This window comes from Pinus tabuliformis, chromosome 5_1 (genome assembly GCF_031772625.1).
Source record: "Pinus tabuliformis cultivar Carrire ecotype Pingquan chromosome 5_1, CPIR1, whole genome shotgun sequence".
NCBI classification, from domain to species: Eukaryota; Viridiplantae; Streptophyta; class Pinopsida; order Pinales; family Pinaceae; genus Pinus; species Pinus tabuliformis.
This window is the reverse complement of record NC_142305.1, coordinates 838,569,807-838,588,107: the sequence shown is the minus strand read 5'-3', so window position 1 is coordinate 838,588,107 and position 18,301 is coordinate 838,569,807.

Genomic DNA, 18,301 nt, shown 5'->3' with positions numbered 1-18,301 from the left:
ATCTACCCTGATTTCTTGAGCCTTCGTAGGGAAGACTCCCTCCTCAACCAAATTCCTAAACAATTGGTCATAGTACTCCTTCATGAATTGGACACGGCCCTATGCGCCCACATGCTCACACCCCTCTACATCTGAGGATGTGCTTCACCCTCCGAGGCCTCGCCCATCTATGTGTCTTCTTCTAATGGGGGAGGAGGCATGTCCCCAGCAAAACTATCGATGTCTACAAAATATATAGTACACAATATTAATTAGACAAATTCATCAAACCATTTAATAAAATAAGTTAAATAACGTGCTAGAATAAATTGTATTCTAATTAATTAAGACAATAAAATGAAACTAGATTAATTTACAGAAAACACAATATTAACTCTATCATCTGCAAGCTCATTGAGTCAAAGAGTCCAAAGTATTATTTGGAATTCTTATAAATAAATAAAGGATTTTTTTTTTTCAAAAATGTAATTCGGGTCAATTCACCTCAAGAATCCAAGTCAACCCTCTTTCATGACAATTCAACTCACTCAAAAGAAGTGTCTTTTCACATATGAGAACAACTATATATTAGCATACATCCTCCACCAAAATGGAAAGAAATTTGGTGCTTTTTGTGATGTGTTCTAAGGAAAATATGCATGAAGTTCTAAATCTACTCTCCTGTGAAGGAATGTGAGTTTCCTGAAGACATATGTCTATAATGGAATGTGAGTTTTTAATGTGAGCCTTTATTTCTTTGTTTTGTAAAGGAATGTGAGTACAAAAGATAATGAAAAAGTCACATGACAAGTACGAGGTTTATTAGGATTAACACATACTTGAGAAAACATTCAAGGTGGGAGTAGAGTTTTGTCAGATCCAAACAAAGAAAGGCTACAATGTCTTGGTAAGAACATCAAGATTATACCGCATGGTCCTTTTGACGTTTTAGATGAGGTGGGTGATAATGCCCATAAAGTCAGTCTACCCCAGTATATGCAAATTTAGTTAGTAATGGATGTGGAAGTTTGAAAATCTATGAACCTTCCATGTTGGACCAAGAAAGTAATGAGCAAGTCCTACTTGCTAGAGAGGATTTAGCACTAAAAGCTTAGGAAAAGTTAGTAGAAGATATAATTTTTCAAAAAAATTCCATATCAACCAAATGGGGGCAGCATGAACTCTGGTAGATTAGGTCGAATGGGAAACTTCTTAGCAAGGCCAAATTGTATTCTAGTGAGAAGGTCTAGGAATTTTTTCCTCACCTCCCTTGGTAAAATATTTTCAAGATCAAAAGCAAAGCCCCTCTAAATGGGGATATATGATATGAATAAATCATTATATAATTTTTCATCTATTTTTTTACTTTCAAGGTGGGAAAGATTAGAGTTATTGGCTTGTAGGGTCAATTTTAGGGGTGGGGTCCATAACATTCTAGAGCTTATTTGAGCCTTAAACATACATTTTGGGTATAAAATCATTTCAAACAAAATTTTCAGCACCTTGATATTTTTCTACACTTTTTATCTTTTCAACAATCCAAACAACACCTCAATCGAAGTTTATATGTGGAAGTTATGCATTTCACAAGTTGACATTTCCTATTGACTAATACGATACGAAGGATATGCCAAATTGGTTCACATAGAATTTCAAGAATATTCTAGAGATCCAAACCCCAACATTAAGTGAGGGTTGAGGCATGCAAAAACCCTAACTCTAACCCTAAGCGACCACTAGGCTATGTTACATACTAGGCCACTAGGAAAATAAAAGGTTCAATTCTTATGGTATTGTTTATTAATCCATAGTTGAGTAGAGTAAGTAGGAGTGAGATATTGAAGATAATAAGGAAGGTAGAAGATCTTGTGGTAGCCACATGGCTCATATTGCTAATGGCAACTCCATACTGAGTGTCTCTTTCTTTAAACTTACATTTCATAAATTAGAAGAAAATAATAAAGCCTATGTCTTACCTTTTAATTAGATTTTTCTACAATAATCTTCTGTTCATTATACGCCTGATATATTTTTCCATTATCTTGTTTCATTTCAATTTCAATTTATTTCAATATTTTATACATTACACTAATCAAAATTAAAAGAAAAAAATATACAATATTGAGATTTCCTTTATTATTTAAAATGTTATAATAATATTAATAATATACCAATCAAATAATAAATATAAAGCATGGAAATCAATAACATTGTTATTATTAAATAACATTAAACTAAATAGAGTTATTCTATTTAATTTAGTAACCTTTGAATAATGCATGCATGTTTTACTCTCAGCATTGGACAATGATTTGTTAGAGGCTTGCTTAAACTCTATACCGCCAACCTATAAGAGGCTGCTAATAAGATAATTTTTTCAAATAAGTATCACAATCATGATCTTCCTTTTAATTGCTGGTTTAGTTTATTTTCCTACCTAATCAACCCTAACCACAATTAATAATTAGTGACATGGAGATAAATCAACCTTCACAATTTCATATCTTTTTGATCGTATATAAACCCTAATAGATTGTAAAAAATTCCAATCCATTACCATTTGGCTGTTTGCGATGATCGAAAAGTCAAAGAAAATTATTTTTGACTTTTGTGATCGTTTAATTCTTTTTCATGTGTTATTTATTTATTATTCAAATTCAAATGCTAAGGACATTAAAGTTCTACGAAATTTAAATATTTAATATTAATTCAACAATTATAAAACATTTAAATATTAAATATATAAATAAATGTTATAAAATATTTAAATATTAAATATATAAATAAACGTTATAAAATATTTAAATATTAAATATATAAATATATATTATATATTTTATAATAGTGTAGTTTAAATTTAGAGATGAAATAGATTTTTTCATTAGAATTTATTAAAATCTAGTAATACAATTTTAAGGTTTTGTGTTATTTAAAATATATTTTTGAATGAATAAATAAATTCAACGCTCTGTAAAATTTTTAGGGCACACTAAATTCAAACTTTTAAAAATCTTTATTGGATTTTAATGAAAATCAACCAGAAAAAAATTATTATGAAAAAAGTTATTTAGTCTATAAATTAGACTACGCATTTTATAATTACCTCAAAAGGCATTTTCTCTGCATACTACGTTTTATAATTACGCCTAAAAGCATTTTCGCCGAGGGATTGGGGTCAGCAAACACCATTCACCCACCCAATTTAAGAGCTTCATTTTAGTCCTCCTTAAACTAATTGAAATTTGACACGTGTATTCATTTTTCCAATTTATTTATTTATTATTGAAATTGAAATTCTAGGTACATTAAAATTCTACGGAATTTAAATATAAAAAATATAAATAAAAATTATGTGTTTTGTAATAATATATTTAATGTGATTAGTATGAAGATCTAAATTATTATATTTAAAATAATTTTAAATTTCATGTTTTAAAATAATTATATATATAATTATTTTTTATTAGTTAATAATGAAAAGAAAAGGAAAAAGAACTTTTATTTGATAAGTTTAAGCTGGTTTATTTTTAAGAAATTGGAAAATTTTGAATATAAAATACTACAAGAATATAAAAAAAATTATTAATTTAAAATTTCTATATAAAAATAAATAATATGTATTTTGAAATAATGTATTAAATATGATATGGATTGGGATAAATATTATTTAATATATATTGGTATATATAACATTTAAATGTAATTGTGTATATTTTAATTTATACAACATTTATTTAATTATTTGTTTTTTTTGAAAGAAAAAGGTTTATAATTTTATTATATTTAAACGATGAATTTACATTTTGTATATACACTTCAAAAGTGTATTCATGTATTACCCCAATCAAGCAGTTTTACATTAAGAGTTCACATGAGGATAAAATTGATTGAAGAAGACTGTACATTTTGTCTTCCATAGAAACATGTAAAGAAAGAAACTTTGCACCACCAAACATTATTGGCAAAAATTCATAAATCAGGGATAAAATCCAAATTGTCCATTATTGAGCAAAAAAGGGGACAAGTAGAGTATTAATAAAGTACGTAGTCATCCCAATCCAGTAGATTTCTACATTGTTGAGAGCAAGTAATAACAATAAATACTAGACGAAATACATAATTATCCATATGCATATAAAATAACAAGATTATCCATGAACGTCAACAAAAAATGGGCAGCTAAAACAACAATTGTAAGCAAAGCCAAAAGATATGTAAAATAGATATATGTGGATCCATGTGTAAACATTCCTACTCTACATCTGGCACCCAGATTGGATCCCTGAAATTACAATGAAAATATTCATATGATTGGTAGTTAACTTGTTCAATTATGGCTCAAATATTCTTTTCCAAAACGAGACCATCTTTTGGCAAGTTATCTATTGCATGATTCCTTTCCCTGTGAATATGTGAGCATAAAAACAATATGAAAGTACCAATAATATGCTTGATCTCCTCTAGAATAGAAAATGTATAGATTTTCTTGCAAACATTAGTCTTATTGAGCTAGTTAACCAATATCATTGAGTCCTTGAATGTGTGTAACTGAGTGCAAACCTTCTCTTTGGCAAACAAAAGTAAGTTTTTGCAGGAAAAAACTTCCACTTGATTATTTGTCCCAGGTCCCAACCCCATTTTGACTTTGCAACTGTGATCTAGATAAAGGAATAAGATAAACCCTCCTCCACTATTTTGACCATTGTTTATAGAAGCACAATACAAAAAAGGCCCACAACTTAAAAGTATCAATGCTTTCAGGAATAATCAATCTAAGGGTTGCATTACTTTTTTCCTTAGGGCAGTGACATAAAATAACAACCACCTCATTTGTAGTGTGCACATGAACCAAAATCTTGTCCTAGAAAACCACCCTATTACTAGCCAACCATAGCCCCCAATAAACAATGAGGGGTAGAGCTTTGAACAAGTGACAACTGGAGTTTTCACACCAAGTTAGCTAGACAACCTTCTAATCCACCCCTTCCCAAGGAATAGAGTGTCTCAGAGCAATACTACAGACCTTCCATACCTATTGATAGAAAGGGAAATCCATAAACAAATGAAAAACACTTTCCCCATTGTTTTGACATAACAAACACCAACCGGGCCCACACATGAACCTTCTCTGGAGAACGTCCCAAGTGGGAACCTTCTTCATCATAAGACACCACATGAATAATTTTGATTTTGGGGGGAATTTTGCTTTCCATACCACCTTCCACCACCATTTTTGCTCCACTTCCACTCTATCTTCCATAAGGAAAATGAATCCCAACTTTGAAGTGTAAGATCCAAAAGGGTAAATACACCAAAAAGTTCACCAAGTATGTCATTCAATCTAATGTGGCCATAATATAATTCTTGTAAGTACTCCTCAAATGAAACATGACACTCCTCATCTAAACTAAGCTCCTTAGCTAATAGTCATCCCTGTCACCAAATAGATGTAAGATCAGGATTACCAATATGTGCAAGTTTGTTGTAACCTTTGCCTTTGAGCATATTAGTTGAAGGATGGGGAAACAACTGATTCATGCCACCACTAGGCAATGGATCAAGGCCAAGTCTAACCCTGTCACCTCTACCAACCCGTTAGATTAGACCACTTCCAATGATATCAAAAGAATTGATAACTACCCTCCAAATAATTGATATATTTAATCTTGGTTTGTCTGGCCTTCTTAACCAATCTTCTAAAGAACTAGGAGCAATGTGCTTGTGAAATACCAATGGAATCCATAGGCTTTGCATTCCAACCACATTCAATAGCCAATGCTTTTGAAAAATAAAATAAGTTCCTTAAGTCCTGACCTCCTAGGTTTAGCAATGGTGTCTCATTTGTCCCATGGCATCACCCCTAACTCTTTTTTCCTAGCCCAAAGGAAAAAAGATCATAATCTCCTAAGTTTTTCCAAGACACATTTGAGGATCCAAGCTAAAGAAGCCCAATATACTGGAATGTCTTGTAATATTCATTCTATTTGAACCAAACAACCTGCTTTGGAAATCCATATATGGCACAAACAATTCATATGTTTTTCCACCTTTGCAATGAGCCAAGTCCATTCTACTTTGCTATAACAATTGGGTTTTAGCTAAAAACCTAAATATTTCAAACCTCTCTCTAATGGCTTGGAATCATAAGGGAGACGTTGTGATATATGACAGATATCTACATCAATTATATTGTGGTGAGATATGGTATATTTTTTAGAATTGATAGACATCCTAATGGTGCACTCAAAAAGAGATAGAATCTCCATAAGAACCAATATCTCCTTGAATTCACCATTGCAAAATTTAAGAATATCATCAACATATAGGAGGTGGGTAATTATCAGATTCCTAGCAATGAGAGAACATGCAGGTCCCCACACATCTTAGCATTAGATAGAAGAAAACATAAGCCCTCATCCACTAGCAAAAGGAGAAGAGGAGAAAGAGGGAAACCCTGGTGCAACCCTCTTTTTGCATAGAAAAAAGGAGAAGTTGAACCATTTAAGAGGACCACAAAAGAGACCAATTGTATAAAACTCATGACCAAGTTTATGAAATCAAGAATGAAACCTAGATGGGTAAAAAGGAGCCTGATAGTTATCCATTTTACTTTGTCATAGGCCTTGGATAAATATATTTTGATAACTACCCCATTTAGATTTTATGTTTTTTCATTGTGTATACCTTCTTGGGCCACACATTGATAGCTTCATGGATTGCCTCCCCTCCAAGAAGGAAAATTTCTCAAGGGAAATGAATTTAGAAAGAATGGGTTTGAGCTTGGACACAATAATCTTGGTAATAATCTTGTAAATGGCATTAAATAGGGATTCATGCATAAATTTTGAGAAGGAGAGAGGTTGGCTTACTTTTAGAATAAGAGCAATTAAATTTGAGTTAAAAGTTGTTGAACAATGTAACAAGGTTCGATCTTCATATTTAGCATTGTACTTATGTCATTGTATATTCGATGTAAAAAGAAAAAGAAGAAAAAAAAAATCAAGCATGGGTTTCATGCTCAAGTCAATTTATTATTTTATTCTAACATGTTCTTCATGCTTATATTATTTGTATTCGTCAAAGTGAAAGTTTAATTAAAAGCATGGAAAAAGAATTTTTCAAATATGTATTTTGGGTCAAAATTGCCTCTAGATGCCAAGTTCGCCCTACCCTAGAAGACATGTCTATTCAAACCCCTCTGGACAATATAAATAGATGGTGAATTGAGCTCATTTGAACACAAGCAATTGAAATGATTTTTTCTGAAATATCACAAAATAAAGGAGGGTCGAAGTCTAGAATTTACAAGAAGTCTAGATTTGTGGAAGTTCTTCGTTAACACATCTCTTATTGAAGATTTTTTTATGATGATGTGCATGTTGCTAGTCTCTTGTTTTTGATGGATTTTTGTTAAATTGGCAACTAGGGCCAAACTCCATGTGGGTCGGCTTATTTATGGCAGATGATATTTTTATTGGATCCCTCTCGTCAAGAGGTGTAGGATTGATCCAAAGATCATCCGATTCCGATAAGTAGTTATGGAGATATGAATTTATTTTGTTTATGTAATTATTATCAAGCCGACCAGCTCTTTATAGGATCTAGAAGCCCAACCGACGTGTCTATTCATCATCCTCATTTTAGTATAAATAGATGAGTATTTGATGTCATTTGAACAAGTATTCTTGAGTGATCTCCTCCTCTCCACGTCTTGGGTTTTTGGAGAAGGAGTGAGACACCAAGAGTAACATGCTTATACGTGGATGATGCCCTAGCTATATACGCAGCAAACCTATTACATGCACAGCATACCCTATACTCTATCACGCCGATCATGGAGATGCATAAGCGCAACTAATGAAAGAAGTTTCAACGCTGTAGAGTCTTACCCTCATCGCAGTAAATGGAACAACAATGGAGACACTTGCATATAAGAAGCAAGGCACATACGTTGTCATTCATAGAAGACATATACGCACAGCAAATTCATCTATACGCTGTCTAGTTCAAGCACGTACGAACGCAGTCATGGACCACACAATTAATATGCTGTTCATTGAGACCTAGCCGCAGAGCTAAGGACCTACACACAGTAAATATTACACGGTCTTAATGTTACCCTAACACCCAGCAAATATTATACGATGTATGCAGCGAATATATGCCGGTCATACGCAGAGATGGAATGTGTTGCAATTTGCAACAATATAGTGAACACTCCATCGTTGGTTGATTAGACATATGTATGTACGCTGGAGGCATATAATATACGTTGTAATGATACGCTCTTCATAGTAATAAAACAACAGATGCGATGGATCCGGAAGATACAACCACATAAAAGAGATACGCTGAATAGATCTTGCCCTAATTATACAGAGATCCTTATACGCAGTTAGATTATGGAAGACATTACACTGTAATAAACATTATGTTGTAATGGGAGAAAATTCATATGCCATAATGAATTCATCTAGCCGCTGTCATGGGAGACAATTCATATGCTGAAATGGGTACATCTAGCCATAGATTATGGAGACTGTAATATGCATTTCATGAATGTAATACGATGTTCTAATGAAAGTGATACAATGTTCTAAATAGATGTGATACACTCTTCATAATGGATGTGATTTGCTGTTCTAAGTGAATGTGATGCGCTGCTCTACGTGGATGTTATACGCTAACTATAGCCTAGCTGCTCTGCTAGGCTGCAAGCCATAGCAAGCAGCTAAGGCTGATATGTATATGACCACCATTATGAAGCAACAGAAGAGTATTATGAGCAGCATGATGAGCTGCATAATGGGCAGTAGTATAAGCAACATGATGCATGAGCAAGTAGCTAAGGCTGATATCAATAGAGGCAAACTGTTGCAGCATGATGAAGCAACGAGAAGGCAGAGGCAGCAGCATGGTGAGCAGCGCTATGAGATCATGTGCAAGGGTACATTAGCAGGGGCAGCGACATGATGATGATGCTCATTAGTTTGAATAGCATTATTATGGATAATATCATGGACATGGATAGCAGCATGGTGCAGTATGCAGTGGTGCAACTAGAGGACCAAATACAACACAATGATAGGTATCAGTTGAAGCAGAATGTCTTCAACTGATCTCATCGTTATAAGAAATGATCTATGCTAGATCTAGATAAGTCAAAGTGTTGACTTTTGTTGTAAATGTATTATCTCTCTCTCTCTCTCTCTTTCTCTGCTGAACTTTGAAGATAAAAATAGATTTGATCAAAGGGTTTCCCCACACATTGTGGGGTTTGTCCCTGGCTCGCGCCATATCTTGTGTCCTCTTGCCTTGGCTTGTCTTCTGCGATTTTATATTTATGTTCTATCTGCAGTTTATTGTAATGGTGATGTGATTGCTAACTGTGAAAATTTAAATAAATTGCTCTAGCATAGAACATACCTAATCTTAACATGGTATCAGAGCTGAGGTGAAGACAATGCCCAAGCAAGAGTGAAATAGCAATCACCGAAGACAGTTGGGACAAGAAAGAAGGATCAATGGGTTCCTCATAATTCACTGAGGGTGAATTCAAAGCAAAGAATGTTATCAGAATGGCACAACAAAAGATTTTGATGGTCCATCTTAAGATCACTTCATTGGGAAGTTCAGATCTAAGGGTGGAAGGAAAGGCGGATGCCTTGTTAAAATAAGTTCGGCCGTTATGCGAAGGAGTGTTCGAATGGCAGAGACACATCTCTTGATGAAGATAACAATCATTCTTGGGACATCTTCAATGATCAAAAGAATGACTGGTAATGCAGGTCATCAAGGAAATGGTCGACTCTTCCACGAAAGCAAGGAACCCCAAAATCTCTTTTATGTACCTGATCGAACCTGATGTCCATCTCGGAAATGGAAGTCAAAGGTTGCAGGGTGGCACTTATCGATGGAAAGGTACGTGTTTGAAAATAGATCTTTTAAAGATGTTTTTGAGTTCAGGGTTGTATCAAGTTGCAGGAAGTCCACTGGGGACCATGTCCATTGACTCAGCTCTAGAGGTCTGTGAGTCAAATGGTGACTAGGATTCCTGAATTCAAAAGGAAGCATGAAGGTACATGTCTGAAATGTACCAAAGGAAAATATTATAAGGGTACCATTCCCCTCATGCAGCAGGTTCACAGGTTTGGAACAACCCGAGGAGTTTGAGAATCATGATCAAGGAATCTCATGTATACAGGTGGAAGAAAGCCCTCTATGGCTTGAAGAAAAACACCTCAGGCATAATATGAGAGGATTGATAGCTATCTAATGCAGCTGAGATTCACTAGGAGTGAAACCGATCCAAACCATCACTCGAAGGTTGTGGATGATAAACCTCTCGTACCGACACCTATGTCTGACAGGTGCAGACCCTCTCATTTATAGGAGACAGAGGGAGTTGGATTCTGAATGTGGAAAGATAAGATGCAAGCTTGTGACTGCCTCGAGGATCTTAACTTTTAGAAGTTATATGGTAATGATGTCGGACCAGATTTGGGAAATGCCTCTGAGTTTCTTAAACTCATTCGTGTTGATGTTCTTGGAGAACCTCCGTCCGGACATCTATGTTGCAGTTAGCATGGTGAGCTCATATTTGGTTGAGCCTCACTAGATTGGTGCCAAGAATCTTCTAAGATATCTTCAGGGGCACAATATCTCATGAATTAAGATACACTGCCGGAAATATGAAACCACATGATTATTCGAATGATGAGTGGGCAGGAAGTATGGAGGATCACTAGAGCACTTCTGAGTGCTGTTTGGAATCTGCCTTGGTATCCTGGATGAGCAGGAAGCAGAAGTCGATGACTCTGAGCACCACCAAGGCAGAATACATTGCTGATAGCATGGCCTTCTGTGAGGCAGTCTGGTTGCTGAAGCTCTTCAGTGAGCTGTTTGTACACATGATGAATACCACTGTGAATCTCTGTGACAACCAGAGATGGGATTCGATTATTGAGGAATCTCGTATTTGACAATTGCTGCAGCAAATAGACATCAATTACTGCCTTATCTGGGATATGGTAAGTCGATGATCAAGGAGGCTCCATCACACTGAGATGATGTACAGGACAGAGCCCTAAGGAAAGATCAAATTTGTGAACGACTTGGAGTCGTCGAGAGACCTTTGTAAAAGGGTCCTGCATGCTGCATACATTGAGCTCTAGGAGCTTTGGGGGGCTTGCAGTTCTATTGGAGCAACATACGACCACAGGGTGACTCACCCTCCCCTGGTGGTGCGCACTGAAACAAGATGATTCGCTCTCTTGTGGGACACGATGATTCGCTCTCTTGTGTAGTAGGATGATTAGTTCTCCTGTGAGGCCTGGATTGATGTGTTCTCCATGGCGATTGTAGCAGGATTGATGTGTTCTCCTGTGAGGCCTGGATTGATGTGTTCTCCATGGCGATTGTAGCAGGATTGATGTGTTCTCCTGTGAGGCCTGGATTGATGTGTTCTCCATGGCAGCCTGGATTGATGTGTTCTCCATGGCGATTGTAGCAGGATTGATGTGTTCTCCTATGAGGACAAGATTGATTAAGTTCTCTTGTCAAGGCATCCTACCCATGCAGTCTGGGACTCATGGGAAGTACCTCTCATCTGATTAATGAGCAGGGAAATGAAGTTAGGGACCATAGTAGTACCGATGGATGCATCGTTGTATCTACTGTACTCCCTATGCTAGGATGTCCTCCATTGATCTGGGATCAATGATACTGGTCTGGGACCAGTGGTAGGAGTTGTACATGCTATAACGCTGACTTTGGGTCGGCTGAGACTGGTCTGGGACCAGTGGTACATACTCCAAGACTGACTTCGTGTCAGTGCAATACTGGTCTGGGACCAGTGAGAGTGGTACATACTATGACGCTGACTTCGGGTCGGTTGAGACTGGTCTGGGACCAGTGGTACACTCTCTGAGACTGCGATACTGGTCTGGGACCAGTGGTAGGAGTGGTACTTACTATGAAGCTGACTTCGGGTCAGTTGAGACTGGTCTGGGACTAGTGGTATGCACTCTGAGATTGACTTTAGGTCAGTGGAGAATGATATGACTCATTCTCGATCAATTATTCTTCTTCATAGTTCAACAGAGATGAGCAGAGCCAGCAGAGCAAAGCTAGGAGAGCTGAGCTGAGCTGAGCAGAGCTAGTAGAGCTGAGCAGAGCAGAGCCAGCAGAGCCAACAACACTGAGTAGAGCAGAGCCGAGCCAGAAGAGCTGAGCAGAGCAAAGCAAAGCCAGCAAAGCTGAGTAGAGCCAGCAGAGCTAGGCAGAGTAGTGCAAGGCACTAATGGCAGAGATAGTACAGTCGTACATATGGATCAGCGGATGGAGTTCTCCCTAGTTGAGAGGGAGTGTTAAATTGGAAACTAGGGCCAAACTCCATGTAGGTCGGCTTATTTATGGCAGCTGATATTTTTATTGGATCCCTCTCGTCGAGAGGTGTAGGATTGATCCAAAGATCATTTGATTCCGATAAGTAGTTATGGAGATATGAATTTATTTTGTTTATGTAATTATTATCAAGCCGACCAGCTCTTATATAGGATCTAGAAGCCCAACCGACGTGTCTATTCATCATCCTCATTTTAGTATAAATAGATGAGTATTTGATGTCATTTGAACAAGTATTCTTGAGTGATCTCCTCCTCTCCACGTCTTGGGTTTTTGGAGAAGGAGTGAGACACCAAGAGTAACATGCTTATACGTGGATGATGCCCTAGCTATATACGCAGTAAACCTATTACATGCACAACATACCTTATACTCTATCACGCTGATCATGGAGATGCATAAGCGCAGCTAATGAAAGAAGTTTCAACGCTGTAGAGTCTTACCCTCATCGCAGTAAATGGAACAACAATGGAGACACTTGCATATAAGAAGCAAGGCACATACGCTATCATTCATAGAAGACATATACGCACAACAAATTCATCTATACGCTGTCTAGTTCAAGCACGTACGAACGCAGTCATGGACCACACAATTAATATGCTGTTCATTGAGACCTAGCCGCAGAGCTAAGGACCTACACATAGTAAATATTACACGGTCTTAATGTTACCCTAACACCCAGCAAATATTATACGATGTATGCAGCAAATATACGCTGGTCATACGCAGAGATGGAATGCGTTGCAATTCACAAAAATATAGTGAACACTCCATCGTTGGTCGATCAGACATATGTATATACGCTGGAGGCATATAATATACGTTGCAATGATATGCTCTTCATAATAAAAGAGATACGCTGAATAGATCTTGCCCTAATTATACAGAGATCCTTATACGCAGTTAGATTATGGAAGACATTACGCTGTAATGAACATTATGCTGTAATGGGAGAAAATTCATATGCCATAATGAATTCATCTAGCCACTGTCATGGGAGAAAATTCATATGCTGAAATGGGTACATCTAGCCATAGATTATGGAGACTGTAATATGCATTTCATGAATGTAATACGATGTTCTAATGAAAGTGATACACTGTTCTAAATAGATGTGATACACTCTTCATAATGGATGTGATTCGCTATTCTAAGTGAATGTGATGCGCTGCTCTACGTGGATGTTATATGCTAACTATAGCCTAGCTACTCTGCTAGGCTGCAAGCCATAGCAAGCAGCTAAGGCTGATATGTATATGACCACCATTATGAAGCAACAGAAGAGTATTATGAGCAGCATGATGAGCTGCATAATGGGCAGTATTATGAGCAGCATGATGAGCTGCATAATGGGCAGTAGTATAAGCAGCATGATGCATGAGCAAGCAGCTAAGGCTGATATCAATAGAGGCAAATTGTTGCAGCATGATGAAGCAACGAGAAGGCAGAGGCAGCAGCATGGTGAGCAGCGCTATGAGATCATGTGCAAGGGTACATTAGCAGGGGTAGCAGCATGATGATGATGCTCATTAGTTTGAACAACATTATGATGGATAATATCATGGACATGGATAGCAGCATGGTGCAGTATGCAGTGGTGCAACTAGAGGACCAGATACAACACAATGATAGGTATCAGTTGAAGCAGAATGTCTTCAACTGATCTCATCGTTATAAGAAATGATCTATGCTAGATCTAGATAAGTCAAAGTGTTGACTTCTGTTGTAAATGTATTATCTCTCTCTCTCTCTCTTTCTCTGCTGAACTTTGAAGATAAAAGAAGATTTGATCAAAGGGTTTCCCCACACATTGTGGGGTTTGTCCCTGGCTCACGCCATATCTTATGTCCTCTTGCCTTAGCTTTTCTTCTGCGATTTTATATTTATGTTCTATCTGCAGTTTATTGTAATGGTGATGTGATTGCTAACTGTGAAAATTTAAATAAATTGCTCTAGCATAGAACATACCTAATCTTAACAATTTTCTATGTGGAAGGAGGGCTTGAATTGGCATATTGAGGGTTGGAATCTTTTATGGTCATGAGTCTTTGATATCTCACTTTGAACTGATTCTACAAGAAGAGAAATTTTTCTAGGTTTTCTCTGCTGAGGGGTTTTCGCCTTGGCTTGGAGCCTATATTTTGTGTTCTCTGTTTCTTGTGATCTTCATGTTTTGTGTGTTTCATAATTTTTTGATGTAGAGAACATAATAAACATTAACAAGAAGCCAAAAACGTTCACAAACAATTACTAAAGAAGAGAAATCCACCTTAATTTCATAAGCCTGTTGATTCCTCAAAAAAAGGCAGATAGATTCCACCCTCCTGAGATTCTTCAATTACCCCTAAGTAATTGGGGCCCAGAGTATCGAACAACTCTAGAAAAAATTCAACACCCAAACCATCTGGCCCAAGGCATTTATCTCTTTGGAAACTCTGCAACACTACTTGGAGCTCCTCCAAAAAAGCCTCCAATGTTATTGCCCTACTCTCTTCATCATCCACCATTCAAGGAAAATATTGTGCAATTTGTAATACTTCAACGATTGACATTTCTGAAGGTGCTTTAGAAATATATTCAAAGTGTTGTTTTCCCAGGTTTTCCAACCCATCAAAGGATGAAACCTCAAATGCATTTGTATATTTCATGCTCCTAATGGTATTCACCATTTTCTGGCCTTCAATAAAAGCTTGGAAAAAAATCATGTTTTCATCTTTTTAACTAAATGGCTCTGCTTTTTAGGTGCCACTCCTCCTCCCTAGATGCAAGAAGGTCAATATTTCTTTTTTAAAGGTTACTTCATATTACGCTGGGCTCCTGGGAAGAGAAACATTCCCCTTCAGAGGATGAGATAGGCATGAGCTTCCTTTCTAACTCCTCCAACTCTTGGAGATATTGCAATTTCTTCCTTTTTACCCAATCCTTTGTCTTTTGTTTGATCACTTTTAGATTAGCTTTGAATTGGGTTGTTGTTAATGCATCCGAGAAGGGAGAAAATGGGATCTAATTGGACTTTACTAGTGTTAATAACTCCTCATCCTTTAACCATGTTTAATTCAACTTAAAATTGTTGGTTGGTTTCTTAGGGGCCCGTCTTATGTCCAAGAAAATGGGGGACTGGTCCAAAATTCCTCCCTCACCAATCTAATGTTTGATCATGGGAAGAGAATCCAGAATTCATTTAACAAGGAGGAATATATCAATTCTCTTTGCAACCCAAACATCACGAGAATAATGGTTCCTCTAGGTAGGGCATATTTTAACTAGCTCCACATCCACCAATATACTAAAAACAAGCCTACTTTTGAAGAAATCCACTAATGGATTTGGCCTAGCCCAAGGTCCCCAAGATTCGGAAGAACTCAAAGAGAAAGTTAAATTACCACCAGTGATGATGTTATTTGATCAAAGGAGAGATCTATTGAGAAGATTATCCCAGAAGTCTATGTGATTTTGCGTTGGGCCATATATGTTAATCAACATAAGAGCTTGACACAAAACCATAGAAGATACTTCAATCCCCATAAAGGTATCCATGCTCCAAATATTTGAAACATGAATTTGACGAGGTTTCCAACCCAGTACAATCCCCCTTGATTAGCCAAAGACATCTATGGCTGAGAAATTCCAACCCTTCATAACGGTTTTTAAAAACAAGGTTATTTGTACACTGCAGCTAATAGTTTCCTGAAAAAAGATGATATCTGCTCCATTTGCATCGAAAAGTCTCTTGAAATATTGTTTTTTATAGGGACAAATGATACCCCGAAAATTGAAAGACATAATTTTCATTTAGGTGACTCCATAGAGGTTAGGCTAGCTCTAAGGGCCCCTCTAATAGGTAATCACTTTCCAACAAGATTTGCATGGGATTTCTCCTTAGTTTTGGTAAGGAATTATTTCCTACCTCGACTTTATCCTTCCACATGGTACATAGAAAGTTGTCCCAACCCATAGACAATACCACTCTTTTAAGGGACCATAAGTCGAGAATGGAGATTGTATAGGACAACATCAGATTCATTGAACTAAAATGAGGTAAAATTAGAGGTGGATGATGGTGAGGACATGTCTCCTAGTGAATTTTGACAATGGTAGATATCTAGAACAATAAAGTTAAAGGAAATTAGAGAAGGGTTGTAAGAACTAACTACACAAGAGTCCTCAGATACCATAGGAAAACACAACTGATATTGAGAAAAGGAAAAACAAACATCATTGATAATAGGATTTGAGGAAGAAGAGGGAACGAATTGACAAGGTGCCTTCACATTCTAGATTTGAATGAACTGGAAGTTAAACGTATTTCCAAGAAGCCACAATTTTCTATTGAGATACTTAATCATCTTCCTCAATACTTTGTGAATTCAAACTAGATGCAAAAACCAACGACTCCTGAGATTGAACCCCCTGCTCATTACCACTGTCTGGATTTGAAACTTTAGATCTATTTTCCTTCTTGTGCAATGGGAGAACATATTATTTTGTGAGTTTCCCATGTTTATGGCATCTTCCGCATCTAAAAGGAACACCTTCATAGCCCAACTCTAGGGGAGAAGCCTAGGACCCATATTAATTGCACTAGGAAGCCCACCATGAAGATCCACACTAATTAGGATTTGAGCCATGGACATATCACCAGTGATGAGATAAGAGGAGTCATGCTCCAAGTAAACCCCCAAAAGAGTACCAATATCTCAAAAAATAAGTTCATGCCACACATGGGCATGGAGACCCGAAATTCTTACCCAAAGAAGAATGATGTTCGTTCACTCATGTATTTCATTGAAAAGGGGGGGAAACATTTGAAGATTATATGAAAATATTAAATTTCCAATATCCTACCCAAAACTTGCTTGACATCCTCTTCATCCTCGAAGATAAGATGCACCCATCCTTTGGCTAGAACCCTAATACACATAGGGGTTTTTAACAGAGGGTACACCACATAATCCACCCATTCAGTGAGAAAAGAGAATATGAATTTCAGTCCTTGAATCCTACCAACCAACAATAGATGACTCAATGCCTCCACATGTTGGATAGCCACATCTTCTCTTAAGGATAAAGAAATCATCATGTCCTTAGTCTGTTTAATAAAATGTTATTTCTTCCTTTTACCTTGGACTATGCACGTTTCCTTTCTGGACATACCTCCTTCTTAAGTAGATGTGTCATCCCTACCAACATATAGCACTTCAAGACCATTATTGAAATACCTGTCATCTTCCACTTGCAACACTAGATCCCTCAAGAAGTAGCTCATTGGGGGCACGTATGGGAGCATATGGGGAAGATAAAAGGATGTGGTAACCACTAGAAAGAAGAAACCCTCACTAAAACCATGGCCCTTTGAAAAATATGCGTTTTCAACTGAAATATGAGGTCCAAACCATAAATACCAAGGTTAAAAAAATTGCAATTTAGTCATGGATTGAGATGAAAATAATGAACACCAATGGGTTAGTTGAAACCCTTGGAAACTAATGATTTCAACAAGAGACTCCTCACCACCCAAAATCCCAGTAGGAGAGAAAGGAACATTAGAGAATGATTTTGGGAAAAATACTAGGGGGGGTGAATCAGTATTTTAAAACTCACTTAAACCTTTCAATTTTTTATTCAGATTTTTGTACATTACTATTATTACATAAACCAGTGTATGTACGTGACTGTGATGAAAAAAAATAGTGTATACCCACTTGACTAACTTTTATTTATTTCATCATCTATTTAACTTGAATCAGTGCATCATTACTTCATTAGACATTAATTAAAAATTAAGCATGAGAAGTAAGAGCAGAATAAACCATCACACATAAGAAACATAACAACACATAAGGACATCAGGATTTTAGGTGGAAACCCAATGTGGGATAAAACTATTGATGCCATCATCTATGTCTTCATCTTT